Genomic DNA, 23,203 nt, shown 5'->3' on the forward strand with positions numbered 1-23,203 from the left:
AATTTGTGCTATGCTTGTTATGAACAATAAGAACTGGGCCAGAGGTCAGTGATTGTGCAATGTAGAAAAGAGCAATTAGTAAAACGTTTAGTATGTTTTATTTTCTCATAGCTGTGCAGAAAAGTTTCAATGGCAGATATCTGGTAAAGAATAACAGGAAGACTAAGCCAATAGATGTAAATAAATAATAAAGGGTGCCTTTATCTATACTTTGCTTTAAAATTCCTAAGAGGCAGACGTTATGAGCCATTTATCAATGTCTGTTTTATAATCCCTTTTTCATAAACAAATACCCGAGTTGGTTTTACAATTACTGTTTTGTAAACTATTAAAAGGTATAAATTTGGTGAAAATTGTGAGCTCGTGGGGAGGCTTGTTCACGTCAGAAATTCTTTTTTTTTTTTTTTTTTTAATTTCTTTGCAGATGTCTGAATATTTCAGAAAAATAAGTTTATATTTTTAGATCCTGTTCACCTGGAAGTTTTTCTTGCTGATAAGGATGGTTGATTGGGAAGTCTGTAACAGCTTGTTTAGGAGAGTTTAGATACTGGCAATTATTTTCTCTCCTAAACAGTGCAAAGATTCATTGTACTTTTTCCTTTTGGTAAGCTTCCCAGGTTGGTTTTTTTTTTTAACGTGGACTGGAATACTTTGTAATGAGTAGATATTTGATGAGTAGATATATAAAGGTTTGGAGATTTTTCTTTGTACTCCAATTTCTTTATTTCATTGTGTGATTAAGAGTTTGATAAAATATAAAATTAGACTGCCCAGTGAGTGTGCCTTCCTCATGTAATATTTTTTACATATGTAAATGTTACATGTCAATTAAACTCGGTAGTTTTGTACTACAACAGATTCATTTTTGTCTATTTTAAAATTGTGGAGAGAATCATCTGGATCTTTAGAACAAGTTAGAGAAAATATTTAAAGATCTCCACAATTCCATAATGTCTCCATTGGATATCAGCAGTGCCTTTAAGACAAACTAATTTGAAACAAGCTGCAGCAGGACATACCCACTATTTGAACCGGTCACTTCATGCAATCTTTCTTCAATAATTCCATTTTAATGTTAGGAATTGCCTTTTAGGATAAAATAGTATTATATTGCCATGAGATAAGGTTAGTAAAACAGTGGTGTATAAACATATGTATAAATTAAACAAGAGTAAAGAATAGTGCATAAAGGGGAATCTTAAACCTAAGAAATAAACTAAAACCATGGAACACAAAATATAAACACGTTTTAATAATCCATACAAAAATTCCAATGCAGAAACCCAGCATAGCTGTGTTTCTACATACAAATCTGAATTAGGAACATCAGAAGCCTCTTGTACCTATGAACATTCGAGGAATACCTGGGCATCGTAGTGGACAATACTCTGTCAGGGTGTGGTGGTGGTCAAAAAGCAAAGAATGTTAGGAATTAGGAAAGGAATGGAAAATAAAACAGCAGATGTCATAATGCCCCGTTACTGCTTCATGGTGAGGCCACATTTAAAGAGTGCTGTGCGCAGTTCTGCTCATCACATCTCAAAAAAATATATATATATTTAGAGAGAGAGAGAGATAGATGCTTTGGAAAAGATACAGAGAAGGGCAACCAAAATGAAAAAAAGGAATGGAACAGCTCCCTTACGAGGAAAGTCTAAAGGGGTTAGGTCTGTTCAGCTTGGAGAAGAGAGGCTTGGGGGGAGGTCGCATATAATAGAGGCCTATAAAATCATTAGTGGAATAGAACGGGCAAACTTAATCTGTTATTTACTCTTTCAAAATATATAAAGACTAGGGGGCACTCCATGTAGTAAGTAGGACATTAAAAAAAAAAAGTGGACAAATTGCTGGAAGAAAAGTCAATAAAATGTCATGAACCAAATAGACTTAAATAGCCACTACTTATCGCTGTGTGAAAACAGCATGGGATCTATATATTGTTTGGGATCTTGCCAAGCACTTGTGACCTAGATTAGCTGGCCTCTGTTGGAAACAAATTACTGGGCTTGATGGACCCTCGGTCTGACCCTGTATGGCAAATCTTATGCTCCTATATCAATAACTGACAAAAAAAAATATATAAAGAATATGTAACAAAAAAATAGATAAAAAAAGCAATAAAATGAGTACAAAAAAATTACAGAGAGGGGAATCCAAGATGGCCGATCAGTGGTATGCAGCGCTAGCCGTTTCTCCCCCTTGCCAATTTATACCATATTTCTGGTTGTATTCTGCCTTATCATATGGGATGCATAAGGAAGGGGACACACCAAGGATCTTTCCAGCGGTTGTGATGGACCCTCCAATTTCGGGGCAGATAGACGCCCGTGTTATCCGAGGTGCGCTTTTGCTGGGGAAATCAGCCATTGGAAATGGAGAGAGGTAATGTGGAGCTCCCATCTCTCCCTGGCTCCAATACATCCGAGCCCAAGTACTAGAATGCTGCCGAGAGACCCAGCTGCCGTGCACATGCTCAGTTCGTACCCGGTGCGGTTGCTGAGGATGTTGCAGCGGTTCTGGGATCAGGGAACACAGAGGAGCGTCCTGTAGCAGCTGTACCCGAGTTTTCCATCACAGAGCCTCTTGGCAGTCAGTGTGTTCAAGCTGAAACAGTCAGACTAGCTCTCTTCACCCTCTTCTGTTGTCGCCGCTACTTCATTGCCATCTATTCAGAGTCTACTGATCAATCTTAATCTGGTGAGACTTAAACTTACTCTGCAGTCAATTTGGGATGCCACAGAAGGACTGGGTGCAGTTATAATCTTATTCTGTACCTCTTCGGGAAAAGAATATAAACTTAGAAAATAGACTGCAGACATTTTAATTGAAGTCACGGAATAGCAAATTAGTGAAATTCAATCTAAAGTAAAACAGGTAAAATTTTGTCCAGGAGGGTAGTATTAATGATAAATTCTTCTATTCTAGGAAAATCTGGATAATGTATCAAAAGTCAATCTTCATTTTATCAATTCTCAAAAATTGCTTTCAGTTTCTCCTAAGGAGAGGTTTAAAAGTTATCTAATTGAGGTCGTGGAGGTACCTGAGCAAGAAGTTCCACCAGTTTAAAAAAAAAAAAAAAAAGTTTTTTCTTCTTTAAAGGAAGTAAAAAGAAGAAGATAGGACCGTGCCTGGCTTTATGGCGTTATCCTCAGTAACCGCAATAGTGAACAATTTAATTATTACCAAATGCTGGAAACTTCAGATACAGTGCTGGCCAAACTGCTGACACTGACTGTGTCCTTGGTTTTAGAACCTGACAGATTGGCTTCTAAGGTTATTCTTTAGGAACAGGACAGTCTTTTTCTAAGTTTCCTGATGCTGCTAGACAGACCCAAAAGAAGCGTAGACTGTTTCTTTTGATGAGACAGAGAATCCTGCAATCAGGAGCAATGTTCTTAAGTTTCCATGCAAATGTTATATTGAACAGAGATTTTTTTTTTTTTTAACCTAGTCAATCGGCCAGTATCATTAATAGTAGAACAGCTTAATTCGGCACACCCCTATTCTGTCACTATATCTGCTTAGTTATTTTGAGTATTGTTCTGTGTAATATAGCAGTTAGAAAATACAGCTGGTTCTACACTTTAATTAGTGCTTTGCGTTGAGGTATCGTATCCCCAATATTTGAGGACTTGGAATGAAATGAACCATGATTTTATTTGTTTTCTTATATTGTATCTTTGATTTCATGATTATATCAAGATTAAGTCTTGAACTGTAAAATGCATAAAGGAAAAAACACTTTAAAAAATTAATAAAGCCATATCAAAAGTATATGAACAATTTTCCAACACAACAGCAGGTATTCAAAATAATTAGTTTTTCCTTTACAATGTCCAACAATTAGCACTTCCATAATTTCCCTCAAAGTAATTTATGTTCCAGCAATTTTTGTCCTCAATTTTTTCCCCCCAATATATAAAAGATAAGGTACTGGATAACAAATACTGAGTTACAGTTATATTCAATTTCTAACTAGACAGTGTTTTATATAAAATGCAACAGGTTTAAAGCATTAGTTCAGGGGTGGCTAACTCCAGTCCTCAGGAGCCTCAAACAGGCCTGTTTTTCAGAATATTCGCAATGAATATGCATGAGAAATTTGCATACCATGAAGGCAGTGCTTGCAAATTTCTCATGCACTTTCATTCTGGATATCCTGAAAACTAGGCTTGTTTGTGGCTCTTGAAGACCGGATCTAGCTACACCTGCATTAATTGAATTTGTCAAGTTTTGGAGGAATTGGAATAATGTTGGTTATTTTGGCAGACATTGGATAGTACAACCAAGTGAGCAAACTACCTTTTTTCTTGTGGGTACGTTAGCTCCACATGATTGACTAAATAGAAATCCTAGTTTTGATTTTTAACTTTTGGATTTTTGTATTTTAATTTCAATTTTTATTACTTTTTTTTTTATAGTTCTCTCACTAATATTGTTGTCCCAACAGTCAGTCTATACTTGATAGGTAATTCATGCTCTTTATATTTTTATATGATCACTGTGTATATTTGTATTCTTGATATCTTTTTTTCTGAGTATAAATTTGTATCTATTTTTGTCAATTAGTGATATGGTATTCCTTGAATGTTCATTGCTCATAGGTACAAGAGAAGATTTTTTATAATGCCACCCCTGGTACAGACATATCGAAACATGGCCATATCAAGTATTTGGAAATGACAGATTTAATAATCAATACACAAATTACTCCAAACTGTAATTTTTAATTAGGCTTAAGATTTCCTCTTTATGCACTGTTCTTCTCATATTTTCAATTTATACATAATTGCTTATGAACCACTGTTTTACCATTGGTTTTATTGTGGTTCATTTACAATCTCTTTGTTTGAATGAGATACGGTTACACAGATTGGAAAAATAAGGAAAAATCCTAATGAAATAAAGGAAAGAATATGGCACGGTTTGCTTGATATGCAAGCACAGATTTATAGGATACATCTTGGAAGAATTAAAGGTATGAGGCAGTTTCTAACATGGGGTCCAAAACACAAATACATTATTATATGTAAAGAAAAGCAAAAGAAAAATGAAACCTATCTGGTTCTCAAAGGAGCAAGAAACTAAGCAACTAAGCAACTAAGAAACTAAGCAAGAAGTATTTCTTCACGGAGAGGGTGGTGGATGCCTGGAATGCCCTTCCGGAGGAAGTGGTGAAGACCAGAACTGTGAAAGACTTCAAAGGGGCGTGGGATAAACACTGCGGATCCATAAAGTCAAGAGGCCACCAATGAAGAGTGGGTGACTCGCCAGAATGATGGCTATTGACACAATACCCTTATTAAATAAACATACACATGCTTACTGTGACTCCTACATCGCTCTAAGCTTCAACAGCAAGAGGTAATGGAAAAAAGGATTTGCACTCATAAAGAGGGGAGTAGCTGGCTTGTTACGGCGGTTACTACCCCAAACCAAATATGCCTGATACTTCACTTTCAATGCATATACAGCATAGCTCTCTGCTTCAATGACAGGGGAGAAGAATAACTGATACTTCACACATCCAGCAGAGCTCTCTGCTACAACGGCAAAGGAGAAGAAAAAGGGTTCGCACTCAAAACGCGGGGAGTAGCTGGCTTGTTACGGCAGTTACTACCCCAAACCAAATGTGCCTGATACTTCACTTTCCATGCATATCCAGCATGGTTCTCTGCTGCATCGGCATGGGAGAAAGACTGATACATCACGCATTTCCAGCATAGCTCTCTGCTTCAACGGCAGGGGAAAAAAAAAAAAAAAAACAAAAACAAAAACAAAAAACTGATGCTTCACGCATATCCTGCATAGCTTCAACGACAGGGGTGAAGAAAAAAAAGGATTCGCAATCACAAAGTGAGGAGTAGCTGGCTTGTTACGGCGGTTACTACCCCAACCAAATGCGCCTGATACTTCACTTTCAATGCATATCCAGCATGGCTCTCTGCTTCTACAGCAGGGGAGAAGAAAAAAAACCCAACAAGAGCTGTACAACATAGTCTAGGTAAAACAAATAAGCATGGGTGTAGCTTGCTTATCGCGGCGGTTACTGCCCCTACTACCCCTAACTAATCAAGCTAGATATTTCACTTGCATGCAGCTCCATCACTGCTCTCTACATTAATGGTGGGGGTGGAAGGGGAATAGAACAAGGAGCTAAGAGTAACAGATAAGAATGAGAGAAAAAATGTGTGAGGCTTGCTGGGCAGACTGGATGGGCCATTCGGTCTTCTTCTGCCGTCATTTCTATGTTTCTATGTTTCTATGTTTCTATGAGGTGGCTGACAAAATTAAAGCTAAAAGAACTGCATACAAGAAATACAAAAGATCCCAAAGGGAGGAGCACAAAGAAGAATATCTGATTCAACTGAGGGAGACTAAGAAATTAATCAAGTTGGCAAAAAGTCAAGCGGAAGAGAGGATTGCCAAGGAGATAAAATATGGTAACAAAACATTTTTCAGATACATCAGCGAAAAGAGAAAAGTCCAAAGTGGTATAGTGAAATTGAAAGGTGGAAATGATCAATGTGTGGAGAGAGACGAAGAAATGGCAGAAATATTAAACGAATACTTCAGCTCTGTGTTCACTAAAGAAGACCCTGGAGAAGGACCATCTCTACACAACAAGAAACTGGAGGGAAGCGGAACAGAGGAAAATCCATTTACAGTAGATAATGTATGGGAAGAGCTAAAGAATCTGAAAGTGGACAAAGCCATGGGGCCTGATGGGATTCATCCAAGGATACTGAGGGAGCTCAGAGATGTGCTGGCGGGACCGCTGTGCGACCTGTTCAATAGATCCCTAGAAACGGGAGTGGTGCCAAGTGATTGGAGAAGAGCGGTGGTGGTCCCGCTTCACAAGAGTGGGAACAGAGAGGAGGCTGGTAACTACAGACCGGTTAGCCTCACTTCGGTGGTGGGAAAAGTAATGGAGTCACTGTTGAAAGAGAGAATAGTGAACTATCTACAGTCGGGAGAATTGATGGACCAGAGGCAGCATGGATTCACCAGAGGAAGATCCTGTCAGACAAACCTGATTGACTTTTTTGACTGGGTAACCAAGGAATTGGATCGAGGAAGAGCACTCGATATCATATACTTGGATTTCAGCAAAGCTTTTGATACGGTTCCGCACAGGAGACTGGTGAATAAAACGAGAAGCTTGGGAGTGAGTGCCGAGGTGGTGACCTGGATTGCAAATTGGTTGACAGACAGAAGACAATGTGTGATGGTAAATGGAACCTTCTCGGAAGAGAGAGCGGTTTTAAGTGGTGTACCTCAAGGATCGGTGTTGGGACCGGTCCTGTTCAATATCTTTGTGAGCGACATTGCGGACGGGATAGAAGGTAAGGTTTGTCTTTTTGCGGATGACACAAAGATCTGCAACAGAGTGGACACGCCGGAAGGAGTGGAGAGAATGAGACGAGATCTAAGGAAACTGGAAGATTGGTCGAAGATATGGCAGCTGAGATTCAATGCCAAGAAGTGCAAAGTCATGCATATGGGGAGTGGAAATCCGAATGAACTGTATTCGATGGGCGGGGAAAGGCTGATGTGCACGGAGCAGGAGAGGGACCTTGGGGTGATGGTGTCTAATGATCTGAAATCTGCGAAACAATGCGACAAGGCGATAGCTAAAGCCAGAAGAATGCTGGGCTGCATAGAAAGAGGAATATCGAGTAAGAAAAGGGAAGTGATTATTCCCTTGTACAGGTCCTTGGTGAGGCCTCACCTGGAGTACTGTGTTCAGTTCTGGAGACCGTATCTTCAAAAAGACAAAGACAAGATGGAGGCGGTACAGAGAAGGGCGACCAGGAAGGTGGAGGATCTTCATCGGATGACGTACGAGGAGAGATTGAAGAATCTAAATATGTACACCCTGGAGGAAAGGAGGAGCAGAGGTGACATGATACAGACTTTCAGATACTTGAAAGGTGTTAATGATCAAAAGACAACGACAAACCTTTTCCGTAGGAAAAAAAATCACCAGAACCAGGGGTCACGATTTGAAGCTCCAGGGAGGAAGATTCAGAACCAATGTCAGGAAGTATTTCTTCACGGAGAGGGTGGTGGATGCCTGGAATGCCCTTCCTGAGGATGTGGTGAAGACCAGAACTGTGAAGGACTTCAAAGGGGCGTGGGATAAACACTGTGGATCCATAAAGTCAAGAGGCCGCCAATGAAGAGTGGGTGACTCGCCAGAATGAGGGCTACTGCCTGGAGTCAATACCCTTATTAAATAAACATACACATGCTTACTGTGACTCCAACATCGCTCTAAGCTTCAACAGCAAGAGGAAATGTGGAAAAAAGGATTCACACTCACAAAGAGGGGAGTAGCTGGCTTGTTACGGCGGTTACTACCCCAAACCAAATATGCCTGATACTTCACTTTCGATGCACATCCAGCATGGCTCTCTGCTTCAACAGCATGGGAGAAGACTGATACTTCACGCGTATCCAGCATAGCTCCCTGCTTCAACGGCAGGGGAGAAGAAAAACAACCAATAAGGGCTGTATAACATAGGCTGGGTAAAACAAATAAGCATGGGTGTAGCTTGCTTATTGCGGCGGCTACTACCCCGAACTAATCAAGCTAGATATTTCACTTGGATGCAGCTCCATCACTGCTCTCTACATTAAAACTGGGGGTGGAAGGGAAATAGAACCAAGAGCTAAGAGAAACAGATAAGTATGAGAGAAAAAATTTGTGAAGCTTGCTGGGCAGACTGGATGGGCCATTTGGTCTTCTTCTGCAGTCATTTCTATGTTTCTATGTTTCTGTCCTTGATTACCTGCAGTGTGTTTTGGAGGGGAGGGGGGGTATGGCCACAGTTATGGTTTTCTTTGACATTTCTTTCCTCTGACACCTTAAGCCAGAAACGAGCTTGATGTTCAAGATAATGAATCACAAAAAACAAGTTCAAAATACTATACCTTCCATAGTTTACAAAAATTAAAATAAATGGGGGGATTTTAAATCACTATAAAGGAACAGTTAATTGCAAAAATGCAACGAGCTCCACTTATCTCTATACAAAAGACGTCGCAAGCTACAAATTTTTCATTTTTCTGTGCAATAGATTATTTAAGGCGATGGACCATCATACCACCCTGGGTTGGTTAGGCAGTAAGCCAAGCTTTCAACCACAACGGGTCATGTTTAATCATCGGTCCGTTACAGTCTAATTCCTCAAAATGCTACTTTACTATTAAATCAATTTTTCTTTCTTGCTGCTTTTAAATCAATTTTTTCTTTTTTCTTTTTCTTTATTTTTTTTTTTAAATCCCCAGCGCACGCAAATCCGGGCAGATATGCATGTGGCTGCGCCAAGAACATTTTCTAAGCAGTATGAGTGGAAGAGTCGGGGTTTAGAAAAGGGGTGGGCCGGGGAGGGGGGGCCAGCTGGGACAGCGCCATTTTGCACCAGCACATGAAACTTCTGTTCCAGAAGAACACGCAAGTTCTTTAACGAAAAACAATGAGGGAAGATTGATAGGGTTTAGTGGTTGGGGAGGAGAGGGGAAGCGGGAGGAAGGTTAGTTAGGGATGTGCTTAAGAAAATCCCCCCCTCAAGTGCCACCCGCGCTGAAATAAAAATCGGACGTGCATGTGCGCGCTGGTATCGGATTTTTATAACATGTGTGCGTCGGAGCGCGCATGTCAAAATCAGCATGTCCATATGTGCACGCCGGGAACCACGCATCTTTTAAAAAGCTACCCCAAAGTGAACCCAATAGTTATTCTCCATACCTTTCAGAACACAGCATCAGATTATTCACAAGCGCCAAGGTGCGATCTACAGTCTATTGCCATGCAATGGGCTGCAAACAGTGTCAAATATCAGACGCTCAATATCTTCATTCATCTGCTGGTCATACTCAAAAAACAATGTGCAGACCTAATATATTCAACTAGTAGTTCAAAAAACAAAAATTAAAAAAAAAAACCCACAACTTTTAACAATCGCTCAACGGTGATTATACTTGAGTTTACCTGTCATTGCCAAAGCAAAAAATACTTCTCTAAAGTGCCGCAGTCATATGAAATGCTGTGTTAAATGCAGGAAACCCAATCACTGACAGGCCCATGTTTCAGCGCCACAATGTCTGTATCAGGGAACTAGTTTACCATCACAGCTCCGAAGGGCATTTAAAGATGGCCACCTTTGAGTATAGTCACCACCTGAGTGGTTAAAAGTTTATTTTTATATGTTTTTTGAACTATTAGTGAATATATTAGGTTTATACATTGTTTTTCTGAGTATGACCAGCAGATGAATGAAGATATGGAGCGTTCAATATCTGACACTGTTTACAGCCCATTGCATGGCAAGAGACTGTAGATTGCACCTTGGCACTTGTGAATCGTCTGATGCTGTTTCTGAAAGGTATGGAGAATAACCATTGGTTTCACTTTGTTTTCATTTTTGTAAACAATAGAAGGTATAGTATTTTGAACCTTTTTCCAAGATAATGACTATGCATGATGCATATTTGCATACAATGGAGGCAGTGTATGCAAATCTCATTGTACATATAAACAAAATTATAAGATAACCACCATTATCCACTAATCCACCTGCCCTTCCTCCCGAAGGTTTCCAACAGCCTGTGCATTTTTCAAATGTAGACCTGGTCCATCATGACTACAATCATTCAACTGGAGAGAAGTAGAAGAAACTGAAGTGCCTGTGCACTGTTACAGCTAACACAGCCTCCCTTCCTTTGGGGTTTCTGATTTGTTTTTAAAATGTTCCTATGTTCTTTAGATAGATTATGCAAAAGAAGCTTTAAGTGACGCCTACCAGGGGCCTCAGTGAATACAGAAGTTTCACTCTTGTTTTTCTCAGGGAATTGTCTGACACCTCTGACCGCTCATTAATTTAAATTTCAGCCCTATTGTTTCAGGGCATTCTAAACTTCCAAATTAAATAGAAATCTATTAGCCTGGAGGACACCCTAGCAAACTTACACCAGTGACGAACAAGAAGAACAACAAATGTGCATAGTGTCTCCAAATCTAACATTTTGCTGCAATTGCCAGCATTTTGAGCTCCTGAGAGACTGGTTAATGTATTAGAGACTGCGATGAAATCCCTGATGATACTCTGGAACAGCCCTGAAACTCACTGGCAGAGCGAAAGAAATAAACTACCATGTGGTTTGCTTTTAACTATTTGATTCTTCAGTACGGGTTTGGAAGACCAAAAAAAAAACAAACTTTAGTTATAATAATGTAAGTTAAAAAGTTGGCATTTATTGGAGATACAGAAAAGTTTGCTTCCCGTTTCACAGGTCAATTTTCAAAACTTGACAGGGTACTGCAGAAGAAATAGGATTTGGGTTTAATTTGTTTTTCCAAAATTAGAGCACAATGAAAGTTACAAATCAGTTACAGTAGATTGTAAGCCATTTGGATCATCACTATCTGGCTTATACAGACTGTAGTGCATTCTTATAAAATAAGGTCCAGCTAACACCAAGCAACAATTAACATGCAGTGCAAAGCAAAGACTGGACCTTTCCACACCCTGGAGCTGTAGGAATGGAATGCTTACCTTACCTGTGAATAAATCACATGGAATTTAAGGCCATACTTTTAATGTTGAAGATTTGGTATAAAATCAAGCATTTTTCAAGAATATAAGATACGATACAGCAAACGTTAGAAAAGGAAAGAGCAACTCCAATGGCTCTGTTAGTGCACTGCCAGGTAGGACATCCACATTCATTCTGTAAGCTTGATTTTTGCTCCTAGGACGGGCAATGCAGTGGCAGCAGTATTTATTTATTTATTTAACAGTTTTATATACCAAAGTTCTAGTAACAAAGTTACTAATCAATTCGGTTTACATTGTAACAATAAAAATTGACAGAATATAGAATTATGTCTTACAGAGAACAGGGAAGATTTAACTTGGAAATAAATAAAATAACTTAGTGAGAGCAATAAATAACTTCAATGGAGCAAGGAGAGTACAATTTAAATACAATATAATATAGGAGGATAAATTCGGAATTGAATGAGTTGGGCCTGAGGTCGATTGTTGAAAAGTTAAGAAAAGTTATTGGGATAAGGAGAATGCTTGATTAAACAGCCAAGTCTTGAGTCGCTTTTTAAAGGTGGGTGTTGATTGTTCCAATCTCAGGTCTGGAGGGAGAGAGTTCCAGAGTTTAGGTCCAGCGGTGGAAAGAGCTCTTTTACTGAGTGAAGTTTTGAGCGGATGGGCCTTTAGCGTGCCTCTCTGGGCTAGCCTCGTTGGACGGGAAGAGGTGTGAAATTGTAAAGGGATGGTGAGTTCAATTGGAGAAGCGTTTTTGATGACTTTGTGGATTATTGTTATAGTTTTATAGAGGATTCTCTGATTGATGGGGAGCCAGTGAAGGTTCTTTAAGATGGGTGTAATATGTTCCCTTTTGTTAGATTTGGTTAGAATCCTCGCAGTGGCATTTTGTAATAATTGTAGAGGTTTCAAAGTGTTAGCGGGTAGACCAAGCAGTAAAGAGTTACAATAATCTATTTTCGAGAATATTATTGTTTGTAGAACATATCTGAAGTCTTGGAAATATAAGAGTGGTCTTAGTCTCTTTAATAATTGAAGTTTAAAGAAGCAATCCTTTATGATATTATTGATGAAAGTTTTATAGTTCAGCAGATTGTCCATGGTGACTCCAAGATTTCTGACCTGGGTGGAGAAGGCTGGAGGAGATAAGGAGTGTGTGTTGAGTGAGGAATGGTTGCCATCTGGAGTGATGAGCAGAAACTCTGTCTTATTGGAGTTAAGTATCAAATTAAGCTTTGTTAGGAGATTGTTGATGGATAGTAGACAGGAATTCCAGAATTGTAAGGTGTTTTGTAATGAGTCTTTAATTGGGATAAGGATTTGGACGTCATCAGCATAAATGAAGTGTGTAAGATTAAGATTGGAAAGGAGCTGACATAGGGGGAGAAGATAAATATTGAATAATGTAGGAGATAAAGACGAACCTTGTGGGACTCCCATGGTGGACCTGAAAGGAGGTGATTCTTTACTATTAATTTTGACTTTGTAAAATCTATTTTGGAGGAAAGAAGAAAACCAATTGAGTGCTGTGTTTTTTATGCCAATCTCTGATAGACGATCTAAGAGGATATCATGGTTCACCGTGTCGAAGGCAGATAAGTCGAGAAGAATGAGGAGGCAGGAATGTTTTTTCTCTAGGTTCAAAAGAATATTGTCTGATAGAGATAGAAGGAGGGATTCAGTGCTTCTGGATTTACGGAAACCAAGTTGAGATGATGAAAGGAGGTTGTTGTTTTCCAGGTATTCGGAAAGTTGTTTATTGACTAATTTTTCCATGATTTTAGAGATAATTGGAAGATTAGCTATAGGGCAGAAGTTGGCTGGATTATCTGGAGAGAGATTTGGTTTTTTTTAGTAAAGGTTTCAGAATGGCAAGTTTGAGTGGGGTAGGAACGAGACCTTGTGATAAGGAGGCATTGATGATATGTGATAAAGGATAAGAGATGTCTTTGGCAATTGAGATAAGGAGATTAGCTGGAATTACATCTAGTGGGTGGGAAGAAGGTTTGAGTTTTTTTAGAACATTTTCAATTTCCAACGATGAGACCGGTTCCAGGATCTCAAGGCTTGCAGTGATTTGTGGAGGGGAGGAGAGTAGAAGAGGAGGGGAAGAAGCTTTGTCTTGAGAGGGTCCAGGAGGTTAGGAATTTTGTTCTTGAAATAGGTGGCGAGTTCTGAGGCTTTACTTACTGCTTTGTCGTCTGGGAATGAGAAAGCGGGTTGTTTGGTGAGTGATGTCACTAAAGCGAAGAGGGCTTTTGGATCGAATATAAAGTTATGAATTTTTTGAGCGTAGAAGTCCTTTTTTATCCGAAGAAGGGAGATCCTGTATTGATGCATTAGAGTTTTATAGGCTATGAGGTTTGAAGTTGAAGGATTCCTGCGCCAGATCTTTTCTCTATGCCTAAGCTCACGTTTAACAGATTTGAGAGTAGGAGTATACCAAGGTTTTTTTGGATCTTTGTTGCTTTGACTATTTTTGGTGATAAGTGGGCAAGTAAGGTCTGCAACTTTGTTAGTAATTTTAGACCAAGAGGCCAAAGCTGAGTTAGCGTCTGTGAGATCTAGAGTATTTAACTCCTGAGTGAGATGAAACGAAAGGGTATCTGGTTTGCAGAGTTTTCTGAAATGGATTGTGTTTTTTTGGGGGGCAGTGGGAATTGAGTGGTGGTTTAGTAAAGATAAGTTGATTAACTTGTGGTCAGACCAAGGTATAGAAAGGCAGGTAATATTGGAGTTGAGGGAGAGATTTTGATTTATGAAAATTAGATCCAGGGTGTGACCAGCTTTGTGTGTGGGTTTGTTTATGAGTTGTTTGAAACCCATGGAATTGAGGGAGCTGAGGAATGCTTCACAGTTAGATGAGCGAGGTGTAGTATCCACATGGATGTTGAAATCTCCCATTAATATGGCAGGTGAGTCGGAGTCTGTGTGTTTAGCAATGCATTCAATTAAGGGCGAAGGATCTGAGTCTAACCTTCCAGGGGGGAGTAGGTGAGGCCGATTTGCAAATGTGAGGATTTAAAGAGAGCGAATTCGAAATTTTGAGAAGAACTGGATGCTTGAAAAGATATCCTAAATTTTTTTTTGGCTGCAAGTAGAAGACCACCACCTCTTTTTTTCAATCTAGGGATAGAGAAGATATTTATAGCCACAGTATGGGGTCAGGAGAGGTGTTTGGGGGAGGGGGGGGGGAGATGATAGAGAGCTATTGCTCAACAGTGACACCTACTGCTCAGACTCAGCAGATGCGCTTCAAGTTCCAGGAATGCTTTGTGAATCCTGGCCAAAGGCTGGGGGAGGCGGAGGGAAATGAGGGACCAGATGCAACTATGCAGGAAGATCCAAGACACTACGGCATCAGCTGACTCCATTCGCTAGCTTCTGATGAGCTGAAGGGAGAAAGGAGGAGACCGAAGCTATCAGGGGAGGAAAGAATGAAAGAGTCCCAATACAAATTGTTTTTTTTATTTTATATTTCAAAAGAGAGTTTCTTGTATTATGTGGATGGTCATTACCCAAGTATACTGGATTGAGGATTTTTTTTTTAATACACACAAGAAATACTTTGGACAACTTTTTCCATACAAAAGGAAATATGAAATTATGTTTTTCTTGGGGGAGGTTGGGGGTCAGGAAAACTATAGACCAGTGAGCCTGACTGCAGTGCCAGTAAAAAATCATGGAAAGAATAAAATCACAAAACATTTAGACATGGGATAATGGGACACAGCCAGCATGAATTTACCCAAGGGAACTCTTGCCTAACAAATCTGCTTCATTTTTTTGAAGGGGTGAACAAACACGTGGATAAAGGTGAACCGGTAGATGTAGTGTATTTGGATTTTCAGAAGGCGTTCAACAAAGTCCCTCATGAGAGGCTAAGAAAACTAAAAAGGATAGGAAGCAATGTCCTTTCGTGGATTACAAACTGGTTAAAAGACAGGAAACAGAGTAGGATTAAATGGTCAGTTTTCTCAGTGGAAAAGGATAAACAGTGGAGTGCCTCAAGGATCTGTACTTGGATCAGTGCTCTTTAATATATTTATAAATGATCTGGAAAGGGGTACAACGAGTGAGGTGATCAAATTTGCAGATGACACAAAATTATGCAGAGTAGTTAAATCTCAAGCAGTTGTGATAAGTTGCTGGAGGACCTTTCAAGACTGGAAGATTGGGCATCCAAATGGCAGAAGAAATTTAAATGTGGACAAGTGCAAGGTGTTGCATATAGGGAAAAATAACGCTTGCTGTGGTTACACAATGTTAGGTTCTATCTTAGGAGTTAACACCTAGGAAAGAGATCTGGGCATCATAGTGGATAACACATTGAAATCATCGGCTCAGTGTGCTGCGGCAGTCAAGAAAGCAAACAGAATGTTAGGAATTATTAGGAAGGGAATGGTGAATAAAACAAAAAATGTCATAATGCCTCTGTATCGCTCCATGGTGAGACCGCACCTTGAGTACTGTGTACAATTCTGGTCACCGCATCTCAAAAAAGATAAATAGTTGCCTGGAGAAAGTGCAGAGAAGGGCAACCAAAATGACAAGGGGCATGGAACGGCTCCCTATGAGGAAAGACTAAAGAGGTTAGGACTTTTCAGCTTGGAGAAGAGACGGCTGAGGGGGGATATGATAGAGGTCTACAAAATCATGAAAGGACTTGAAAAGTAAATGTATATCAGTTATTTACTCTCAGATAATAGGACTAGAGGTAACTCCATGGTTAGCAAGTAGCTCATTTAAAACAAATCAAAGAAAAATTCTCTCACTCAGCGCATAATTAAGCTCTGGAATTCATTGCCAGAGGATGTGGTTACAGCAGTTAGTGTAACTGGGTTTAAAAAAAGGTTTGAATAAGATCCTAGAGGAAAAAAAAATCTATAAACTGCTATTTAATTAATAAGCAATAGTAGCTTGAGATTTATTTAATGTTTGGGTAAGTGACTTGAATTGACCACTATTGGAAACAGGATGCTGGGCTTGATAGACCCTTGGTCTGACCCAGTATGGCATTGTCATATGTTATAATTAAATAAAAAATTGTACATATGGTGTAAATACTAACTCCATGTAGTTAGTATAGTTTGTATTACGGTATGTTCTCCTACATCTTTCCAAGAGAGAAACCAAGGTACATGCTATTCCTGACTCCTCACCCTGAAAACCAACAGGTAGGGCCAAACCACAGAACAAAAACTCCTGAAGTCACAACGTAAGTGATCTGGTTACTGCTACTCAGTCTCTGTTTAAAAAACTAGAGATTTTTTTTTTTTTGTTATTTATACAAAGATCTCCTTCAATAATCTTAAAGAGGGATTTAAAAAAGTTAAGGTATTTTGTTTTTCTTACTGAACAGGAAAACTATCAAAAAAGTTGAGACTATTTAGGAATGGTATAGTTTACAAAGCAGGACAGTTTCCATCCTATGGAATACTCAGCTGCTTTCACTTACATTTCTGAAAGCCATCCAGGACAAAACAAGAAAGACAACATTTCCATAAAGCTAGCAGGTAGGTCAAGGGAATATTTTGAAAAGATTTTCCTATTTAAGATTGCTTACAGCAAGCTAGTGAACTGGGAAAAAAGTATTTGCGAGCTAAATGATAAACACCAAACTGCAAAAACAGCTCAGCTGAACTAAAGAACCTTAAGCTAATTGCTATGTCCTCTGTAGCTAACCTATCAATCTCTGCACTACCTCACCAATAAATCTCACTGCCATGACACCAGGCCGGCGGCGTCATTAAATTCCCTCTGCATCCAAGCTTACATGGAAACTAGGCAGGGCTATTCCACTCATCAGCAAATACCAGGAGCATCTGCATCCGATGAAAGAGGATGGCCCAGGCCATGCCTCACTGCCTGAAACTACGCTTCCAGCATGCAGTCCCATTCAGAAGTCAGTCGCGGATCATACAACAGTGGTAAGAGAGAACGGTGCACAGAAATATTCAGACATTCAAGGGTTCTCAGCAGGAAGACAAAATACTATGCCTGCTTATTCTAGTCCCTGCTGTACAAGATGCTTCCTGCTAGGAACAGTTCAGAAATACACTGCAGCAGGTCTGGTTACCTGCTCTGGTGCACTTCTAAACAAGGGGACCAGGCAGGACAGAGGAAACATTGCCGAATTACAGTCCATTCCACAGAGATGCAGAAAGGTCTGTGGCCTGTCTCAGGTCATACAGAATCCCTGGAAAAGCAAGATTTCAACGGCTAAGCCAGGGCTATTGTCCGTCCGTCTTCCTCGCGTAGATCGCAGGCCCGATTCCCCCATCAACTCTCCCTTTCCTGGAGTTAAAAATAAACTCCAAAAGGCGTTGCAATCAAAGTTTTAAACTAAATCAGAATTCAGAGAGACACACATTATATGTGTTTTATGATTTGGACCCTCATACCATCCCGCGGATGCAGAGTGCAATTTTGCTCAGTATTTTTCACCGCTCGGGGATGGTTTTGTGAATAGCATTGGTGTTACACTGTTAAAAATAAACTCACCAGGCGTATTTTCCCCTTTGGTGGCCCCTGCTGACCACCAAGCTATGCCCATATGCCTCTCCCCCCCATGGTGGGAGCAGAGAGGGAGCAATGGTTTTGTTTGTAAAAAGCCCCCCTCCCCCACAAACTCAAAATCTGTGAAAACCCCTTTGAAAATTGCACCCCTCCCCCCCCCACCGTTCCATGAAGCGCGGAGAGTTTACATTTCAGTGTTGTAACCACTAAACCAACAGTTCCCAAACTGCATGCCCAGACCCTACGGTGAGGATTTGGAAGGAGCAGTGGCTCGTGGTCTCTGGCCAAGAGCTGTCACTGAAAGGGCTGGGCTGAATTGGGGAAGGAATGGCACATAAAAGATACAAAACAAAACCTAGAGTGGCTCTAAGCGAGGGCCCAGGACACCACAGCCCAGAGGTCAGATTCAATTTAACTGGAAAACCAAAAGGAGCAGGGGGAAACTGCTAGACCAAGAAAAGTCCTAAAAAAAAAAAGATAAGACTATACCAGCAGTGCCTCGTAAGTATAACAAACTCAAAATCCCCCATGAACCCTCTTAACTTACAGAATTTACAACATGGGGACACAAAGCTCAAACCCCACTGACTCAATGTGAAACTTCCAGGAATACATATTTTGTAAATAAGAATGCTTCATGAAAATTTAGGTTAAAAAAAGTTGGGATTTTCCATGTTTCGTTCATTGTTTCAGATGCTTTGTGTGTACTCCGTGCACAAGGAAACTTTCAGGTGGAACCTAAATTGCCTCCCCCTCTCCTCTCCCAGGTGCAATAAAATCCTTCTGATTTAGAGCTTCATGGCACGAGCACTGAATTTCTGTACCTTACCCCCGGGGGAATTCACTTTTGTGCTATTGCAAAATGGCAAACTCACAGCACACGGCCCGATGCAAAGTCCGCTCACCCCACCCCCACTCTGATCCTGCTGCGACTGGGTACTCTTGAAGGGTGGGGGGGGGGGGCCGATGCATCCGTTTGCCTTCTTTTCCCTGCAGACAGGCTGGTCTGCTCCCCGCCCGCTGCAGCCTGTGAGGCAGAAGGGGTGTAATTACCTCTGACGGAGATAAAATTAAACCAAATTCATTTAAGAGCTCAGAATCAAGTCCCACCCTTTGGAGGTAGATCATGTTTCCTTTACCTGGAAGCCGCAGGTGTGCTTCTCAGGGCAGCTTAACCTTCCTTTGCAAACTGCAGGTATCACCACATGGCTCCTTTTTCAGTTTTGCGTGGCTAGGCCTGCATTCGGTTTGGCTCGCAGTTGCAAACACTTTATTCGGGGTGGGTGAGATTTCCCCCACCCACAGGAGGACCAGGCTACAGATATTTTGGGGAACTCTGGGGAGGGACTGGAGGATAGAATCAGAACAGGGAATTGGTGTTGCAGTGCCAGGCTGCCCAAGGACATTCAGGAGGCCTGTAAGGTTCTGAAGGGGCTCTACCTGGAGCAGGGAGGAGAGTCCAGGCAGCCAGAAAAAGCTGGCGCTTCTGCAGCCACCACATATGGCTTCCTTTTGTCTTTTGGTCCAGCTGGCTTTGGTGCTGAACGGAGGAGTAGATGGTCCCTGTTATGCAGTGCTGATCTACCAGGTCACCAACCCAATACTTTTTGTTCTGAACTACAAATTGCTTCCTTTTCCCCTTCTGCAACCAGAGTGCAAGGTGGAGGCCGTACCTGGCCTCAAGCTGGTACTTTTTCTTTAAAAAGCAAAACAAAACCACTGCTACCGTTGGGCATTAGCTAGTGCACAGCAATTTGTCTCTGTTCGTGAGATATCACCTCAGAGCAGGGTTTTTTTTAAATTTTAAAGAGCATACTAGTGCTCAAATCAGGCTCAATCCAGGGAACTTTGAAATGTATTCCTTTCACATAAGAGCAGCAGCGTGCACTGCAGAATGGGGTTTGCCTTCTGGCACAATTAAATGACTTGGGAGGCAAAGTCATCATGCCCTCACTCATAGAACAAGGCCCAGCCCTCCTCCATAGCATGAGGTGAACCCAATCCAAACAAACAGTCACCAGGTAGTCGTTCAGCACTTGGGCCAGCAAGTGCACGTGCTGTATGCCATATGGGCAACATCTTGGCCTGCTGGCAAAGAGTGAAGATTTGCTGGAAGAGTAGGCATTGGATGCTATTGGGCCATCTTACCACAACTCTCATGCAGCAGCTGTAACGCTGACCCCTTCCCAACATCCTACTGAGACATCTAGAAGACCATGATGTAGACAGTATTATGGGAATTCATCCAATCAGAAGCAAAGGCAGACCTCATATTCTGGCAAATTACATGATAAAATTCTCTGGTCGGAGTTCATCCATTGGCAGGGACAGATTCTGGCCTTCACTGCCTCTAAGTACTGTTGGTACTATGGTACAAACTTTACCCACCTCTGCAGACCTCTGAAATACCCAAGGGCCTCCGATTCCTACCCCATCCCTATTCTCTGAATCTTGTGTTTTCTCTATCCTGGTGCAGCTCCAAACTCCCTGCCCTTCCTTCACCCACAGATCTCCAAATCCCCCTTTCAGACTTCCAACTGGATTCCCACACCCTCTGGCCTGAACCTGCAGTCCTATCCTGCCTCCCAACCCCCATGTACACCTTTATTAGAAGGCAGTGGGCAAAGGGAACAGAGGCAGCTTGGTCCTGCAACGTCTCTGCATCCGCCAGAGCCCCATGAGTCTGTGTCAACTCCCAACCCAATGAAAGCAGAACTGATGCCAGAGCCAGGCCAGGGTATTAGGGGTGGGCAGGAGGGACAGGACCAACATACCAAAGCCGGAGGGGGCAGTGTGGGAATCAATTCCATTCAGAGTCTGGCCTGGAGGTGATACTGGACATCCAGGACAGCAGAGAGTAAGAACTTTGCCACTTTCAAAATTATGCCACCCCCTATATACAGGCCTATTAGGCTTATGCACAAATCCAGACCTGTCCCTCAGCATCCTGGTGCAAGATCAGATGTTTAAACAGGAGGTGGAAACTGAAAGGAATTGGTAGCTTTGTGCATCACAACATGTCAATCTCATCTCAACTGAACATGCAGGGCTGTATAAACAGCTACAGTACATTTAAACAGATAACTTCTGATATTAAATAAAACTTCAGGAAACTAAGCTGCAGTAGTGGCTTTCTTGATTATTAGGACTGAAAAATTCCTCGCCGAGGGGCACAGAGCATCCCTTGCTTGCAACAAGTGTCAGTCGTCCCGAGTCAGAAAAGGTACTAGTCGCACTAGTATTGATGAGGGAGCAAACTGATTGTATGGTAGCCCAACTAGCAAACTGCTCAAACCTGAGCTCCTTACACACCTTCCCCCCAGAAGCAGAGAAGGAATCACATTCATTTGCTTTTGTTTACAGCACAATTGAGATTTGCTGTGAACAGGATAAACCTTAACATTAGCAATGGAGTAGTAGACATAGTAGCCAATTCCCAACTCCAGCCTGGCAGCCCTGGAGAACAGAGAACATCAGCCTGGTGCAGCGGGAAATGATCCTGTAGCAAGGACCTGCTCTACAGGTGGTGCACTGTCCTCTCACACCAAGGATGTGTCTCCTAGCTCTACTGCCCAGGAGGGAAGGGTCAGGTCAGCCGTCAGTTCATGGCGATTCCATCATCAGGAATATAAACAGCTGGGTGGCTGCTGGGCGTGAGAATTGCCTGGTAACATGGCAACCTGGTGTGAAGTAGAGGACCTCACATGTCAACTAGATAGGATTTTAGACAGTGCTGGGGAGGAGCCGGCTGTCATGGTACATGTGGGCACCAACGACATAGGGAAATGTGAGAGGTTCTGGAAGCCAAAATTTAGGTAGAAAGCTGAAATCCAGAACCTCCAGGGTAACGTTCTCTGAAATGCTCCCTGTTCCATGCGCAGGTCCCCAGAAGCAGGCAGAGCTCCGGAGTCTCAATGCATGTACGAGACAATGTGCAGGGAAGAGAGATTCCGTTTTGTAAGGAACTGAGGAACCTTTTGGGGAAGGGGGGGAGAATTTTCTGAAGGGATGGGGCTCCACCTTAACCAGAGTGAAACCAGACTGCTGGCACTAACTTTTAAAAAGGAGATAGAACAGCTTTTAAACTAGAACAAGGGGGAAAGCAGACAGTCTCTCAGCAGCGCATGGTTTGGAGGGAGGTATCGTCAAAGGATACTAATGAAGCATTAGCGTTAGGGCTCTGTTGGTTATTATTGGAGACAATATAGAGGTTACAATAATAAAAAAAAAAAAAGTAGCCCAAGTGCCTATAATTACTCACCTGAGCAAAAACATCCAAATTTATCCCTATCAACTAAAAACCAGAATGTAAATACACACTTTGAAATGTTTGTATGCTAATGCCAGAAGTCTAAGTAGTAAGATGGGAGAATTTGAGTGTATAGCAGTGAATGACAGATTTAATTGGCATCTCAGATACATGGTGGAAGGAGGATAACCAATGGAACAGTGCTCTACTGGGATACAAATTGTATCAAAATGATAGAGAAGCATCTTGGTGGCGGTGTGGTGCTTTATGTCCCGGGATGGCAGAGTCCAACAAGATAAAGTTTCTGAATGAGACTAAATGCACAATTGAATCTTTATGGGTAGAAATCCCTTGTGTGTGTTGGGGAAGAGTATAGTAATAGGAGTATACTATCGTCCACCTGGCCAAAATGATGAGACAGACATTAAAATGCTAAGAGAAATTAGGGAAGCTAATAATGGGAGATTTCAATTACCTTAATATTGACTGGGTAAATGTATCATCCAGACATGCCAGAGATAAAATTCCTGGATGGAAAAAATGAGTTATGGAGCACTTGGTTCAGGAACCGACAAGAGAGGGAGCAATTTTAGATCTAATTTTCAGGGGAGCACAGGATTTGGTGAGGCCACTTGGCAATATGATCCTAATATGATCAAATTTAATGACTGAAAGAGGGATAGCAAAATCAAGGGCTCCAGCACCAAGCTTTCAAAAGGGAAACTTTTATAAAATGAGAAAAATTGAAAAAAAATTGAAAGGTGCATCAACATAGATAAAAAGTGTGCAACAGGTGTGGACATTGTTAAAAAAAAAAAATACAATCCTAGACATGCAGTCCAGATGTATTCCATGCATTAAGAAAGGT

General features: G+C 41.2%; 1 protein-coding gene across 3 annotated transcripts in view; it reads right to left on the bottom strand.

The window, feature by feature from the left end:
- Positions 1-23,203, bottom strand: part of RNF128 (ring finger protein 128) — a 244,334-nt gene that overhangs the window by 107,055 nt on the left and 114,076 nt on the right. The gene's annotated exons all lie outside the window — the stretch shown is intronic.

This window comes from Rhinatrema bivittatum, chromosome 6 (assembly GCF_901001135.1).
Source record: "Rhinatrema bivittatum chromosome 6, aRhiBiv1.1, whole genome shotgun sequence".
NCBI lineage: Eukaryota > Metazoa > Chordata > Amphibia > Gymnophiona > Rhinatrematidae > Rhinatrema > Rhinatrema bivittatum.